This window comes from Haemaphysalis longicornis, unplaced genomic scaffold, assembly GCF_048455015.1.
Source record: "Haemaphysalis longicornis isolate Haplotype H1 unplaced genomic scaffold, Haemaphysalis longicornis Haplotype H1 scaffold_4, whole genome shotgun sequence".
In the NCBI taxonomy this organism is placed as follows: Eukaryota; Metazoa; Arthropoda; class Arachnida; order Ixodida; family Ixodidae; genus Haemaphysalis; species Haemaphysalis longicornis.
Window position 1 is genome coordinate 12,306,547 of NW_027526361.1, and position 5,033 is coordinate 12,311,579.

A 5,033-nucleotide genomic window follows, 5' to 3' on the forward strand; every position below is an offset into this window, starting at 1 on the left:
TTAAGTCCAATTTGATTTTCGTGTGTGTGGCAGCATTGGTGGCAAATTGCAAAGTGAATGCTTTCCTGCTATATAGTATGTTTTACGATAGTTTTATACTTAAATCTGCATGTCAGATTTAGTGATAGCAAATTAGTGGCAAAACCACTGCTGTGTAATTGCATAATGTATACAGTTTGAATAGGGCTCAGAAAGCGGCTCCGATTTAAACATTTCTTAAATGCTTGTTTGATGCTATAACTGTTTTGTGTTTTTACGGATGTTTTTACCAGTATTTGGTGCAACCTGCTTGTTTGAATTGTCATGATGCAACGAAACGCTGATCAAAGTTTGCGTTGCAGTCTAGTATAGCAATGTAGAACACCTTAAAGGAGTCCTGAAATACCTTCCGCCGATGCATGGATGTACATGTAACCAAATAAGACAATGTATTAGCAATCTCCTCCCGCAAGAATTTTGTTAAAGCGATGAGTATTAGCTGAGAAATCGTAAATCAAAAACCGCGCATTATCGTCGCGCCGCGTTTCCTCCTCTTTTCAACTGTTGACGGCGCGCGAGCACTCCCTCCCATGATGCTGCGCTAGTCAGCGGTGACGTAGTTCCGCATTACGCTCCTCCGACTGCCGTCTGCTACGGGCAAGTTTTGTTGACACCATGAATTCCGCACTCCGCTCATGGATGGATAAGCGAACGAAAAATCTGGCCGCATGTGTGCGGTGGCCTGGCCTTGTTCTTTCGCGGTGTGCGTTGCTGCAGTGCAGCACGTGACTTTTAATCGGCGGCGAACTCGCAAAGCTGCTGGGGAGGATCTTGCGCTCGGTCCCTTTCATGCACCGCGCACTGTTTATCCAAAAAGCACCGTATCAGATGTGGCCTGGCCCCGCTGGTGCCGGGTCTTATTTTGCGGTGGTGGTAATTCCTGCCGGCGCCATGTGAAAAAGACATTTTAAACCGATACAGAACCCGTGCACAAAACGCTTCAATCATGTGACCAGTTCAGCTTGGGGCGACGCGTGGTGGAGAGCGGCAACGTTGGCAAAACATGCTCCGGCGCGGCTCGAGCTTTCTAGCGCTGGAGCGAGCGCCTTTCTTTGACGATCTCAAATGTCGGTTGCCTTGGCAACAAGGCACAAACCGCCCCAAAGGTCAGTTACGGTTGCGTGATCCCGGTTTAGCTCGGGGCCCCACCTCGCGACATGTGGGCACTGCAGACGTACCACTCACTCTCATTAGGAAGTGTGAGATGCGTTTGGCATTAGAGGAGGCGATGGTGGGTGTGTTGTGGACGCCTTTGTTTCGCGATGAAATGCGACGTTGTGCTTCTGCGGGTGGATAGTGCTTCCCATGGTCTGGATTATCTTTCTCGAGCGACGTACGACTCAACCTCGCATGGGGTATGTGCAGTGTGCGTGGCTAAAAGCCATCTCGGCTTGCGCACCAGAGTTAAGTGACTTGCTGTTCGTCCCCGCAAACCGCGCGCGAGGCGAGTGCCGAATTTACGACGGGCAGGAGGAGGCAACCCATCGTCTGTCAATCGCGGTTCAGACTTGCAACGCATGTTGTGACGTTGTGTTCGTTCGAAACGCATCTCTGGATTGTTTTGAAGTGGAAAAAAATGCATCCGTCAAACCCGGGCATTCCGCTCAGGGCGTTCTCTGCGATTGCGCGAAAGAAGTGCCACGGGGCTTCAACGCTTTCTTTATGGAACGTACTCCGGTAAGAGAATATCCATGTCGTGTTATGGCCGTGTTGCATTCAATACGAACGGTTAAGCGTTTGTTTACACTTGTTTCGTTTGTCGTAAAATGTCCAAGCACTCCGGCACTACGCTGGCAGATCAGCCGGCGAGTCGACACTGAGCAGACGACTCGTCTCTTTGCCGGAAGTGCGTGAAAAAGCCGCCCAATAGCAGGATGTCTAGCTCATGACGAACATCTGGGAATCGATGATGTAGACATGTGAAGATGGCGGCGTCCAACAACATGAAGGAAAGGGTGAGAAAAAAGCGACAAACTTTGCAACAAAAGTGTGAGCTTTCCGCTGCGCGTAAAAGAGTAATACTTGGCCCAGATGACCTTGACGACCCAATCTAACGATTGCGCTACTTCATTTAGTGTGCTCAAAATGCCCACTCATCCCTCACTCTAGAGGAAGAACGCCTCTGGCGTCAACTGCAAACGGAGTCCCTGCCCTGCAGAGCCGTCCTGCATCACATCCACCCCTCCCTGTACCCATCCCCCCTCTGCCCCCGCTGCGGTGAAAGGGCCACGGTCCAGCACCAAATGTGGGCTTGTGCAGAGGACCCATTCCCTTTCATTAATTCCCCTGACCAGTGGATGGAGGCGTTGGGCCGCTCGGACCCCCAGCTCCAGAAGGAGCTCGTGACTCGAGCGGCTGAAGTCGTCGCAACCCTCAGGGTTGCGCCCACCGCGCCCTAATCCACTATGTAAATAAAAGTTATTTCTCTCTCTCTCTCTCTCAAAATGCCTTTCAGGGCCCCTTTAACATTGCTCAGAAAAAGCACAAGTGGCGTTCATCTATTAGCTCATCACAGCCTTGAAATAGGTTTTTCTACAGCTACAATTTTCTAAACAAGGGAATGCTAAACAACTGGGGTAAATTGGCATCGATATCTGAGCTAACCCCTCCTGTGCATGCAGTGCACATGGGCCCAGCTACTGAACTAAGCAGAAATATTGGCAAATGCATGCTGAGCTGGACGGCAGCAGTGTGCTGTTATTGTTGCACCGAAGTTCAAGCTAAAGTAGCAGTAGTAGGGTCATCTCAAAAACCAGGTGGCCGCTTTAGTGCTTCAAAGCCTCGGCACAAGTGGACAGCGGTACAGTGGAAAGGTTGTGCAAGGAAGGGGAGGGGCTGAAGGGAATTTAATTCATTACAAATGTGGCACACAACCAGAATCGCGTTGTTGTTGCAGACGCAGCCACGTCAGTCGGAATTATGTCAGGTCAGTTCTTTGTTTGACCATCCCACAATGCTGCAATTTGGCATGTCCCCAAACATTTTTAGTTACATGTGTGACCATACCAAATCTTGTAATCCATGAGCGCACGGAAGCGAGAGAAACCCAGAACATCGCACAAGGGCATCCTGGAGAACTGGGTAACAGGGACCTCCTGGTGCCACAGAAATGCATCAACAGGTGGTGCAGCAATTGTGGTGATCATGTTTGTAAACAAGTAGGAGGGGTCTAGGCAGCAAGTTCTGCAGTTGGGGGAATTCCTACGCGTTAAAACAGAAATAAAAAAAATGGGACAAAAAAAAATCAAGTGCTGACCAACATATCTTTTACAAAGTGTTACCGGTACTAGTAGGCTAACCATGGCGTGATCAGTGGATAGATAAAACGAAAAATAACTGCAGATGGAAGGGCTGTGAGTATTGGCAAAAGAGCTTGTCTTGCCAAGTGGGAATTTTATTCTTCCAAGAGGACCACTGAAAGGTTCTTCTGCATATAGGCACCATGCGTAAGGGGGTGCTTGCACCGTGCTTATGAAGCAACCTTTATGCTGCTTTACACCACTGCATGAAGTAACAGTGGCAAAAGAAAGACTGCTCTTGTACCAGAATCGCCATGAAAACAGCTGTCTGTCGGAGTACTGCATCGATTTGAACTTCACTATGAAACGTCGCAGAAAAAAGTTAGCTCGCCATATACTGGAATTCAAATGCCAAACTTCTAGTGCAATGAACTAATCATTTGGCAGCAGCACCCCTTGTGGACTTCCAGTATTTTTTGTCCCCTTGGTGCTTTCCATTTCACGTAGGCCTTACCATTGTGCAGGAGTGCAGCAGGGTTGTCCCCCTTCCCCCCTCCGAATAAGCGCTGATGTGTGCAAGCAGCATTCCCATCACCCCATCCTGCGATGAATTGCTAATTGTAACCTCCTGTCGGTGCAGAGAGCAGTGGCTATATCTGGCCAGGAGCTGAGCATCATCAATGCTGCAGGTGGTTATCGCAGCGGAGGCCATGTGGAACCCTCAACGAGACCTGCTGTAGCTCCAGTTTTGCCGCGTCGCCAATGGCCTTTCTCTTCGCGTGCCCTTTCATTGTAATAGCTTCAGCTCCAGGCTTCTCGCTTTTTGCAAACGGATGGCAACGCCAGCACACTGATCAACACCTCGAAGACCTCCTTCAGATCGCTTCCGGTGTAAAAGGAATTAGCGCAGCTTGCACGAGGGGTGCAAGGCTGAAAAACAGCAGAGCGGGTGGCCCCTCTCCCTTCGTTGGAGACCCGGCTGTTGCACCCCACATAGACGTCAGAAATTGCCGCTGATAGTTCTCCATGAGTGCAGGCCTGCACTTTTTGGTCCACTGCCTTTCACATCTCTCCCAAAGTGGACCGCGTTAGCATGCACTATAGACCTTATGCAAAAACTGGCGCCCTCTTGCGGGAACCGCGTGCGCTTTGGCTATGTCGGGGGATTTCCGGATCTCCGGATACCGCTGTGTACATGATCTATAGCACGGGGTTGACGTGCACGTCGGCATTTATCGTTGTCCAAGATGCCCAAATACTGCCGTGTAACTTGCTGTGCACAAAGATGTAACGAGGACGACCACGGAAATAGTGTATACATCTTTTTTTTTTATTATTATTTCTCAACGGAAACATGATTCGAGCCCTGCGTGAAGTTGCTTGCGGGTGTCGACTTCCCTTCGCGCAGTAATATTAGAGTTAGATCGCATGCATAGTCACGAAACGAATAATATGTGCAGGACTAAAAAGGGTCCCAAAGTGAGCTATTTTCTAGCCCTGTATTTGCCGCGGAGCACTCCTCCCTGCTGGTAGTTAAGGCGCACTGCATCGGTCAGCTCGTACTTTATCGTGAGTCTGCTGTTCGTGCTTTGCACGCCCGCATTTTCTTTTTATTCTGAACGTTCGGTAGGTTTTTATGGAAGTACTACGCATTCTTTTGTTTGCCAAACGTTACAGGAAATAAGGGATCCGCGAGAGTTGCAACCTTCATGTAGCGCCATGAGTAGCGCAAGTAACGTACGTAGTAATTCCGTG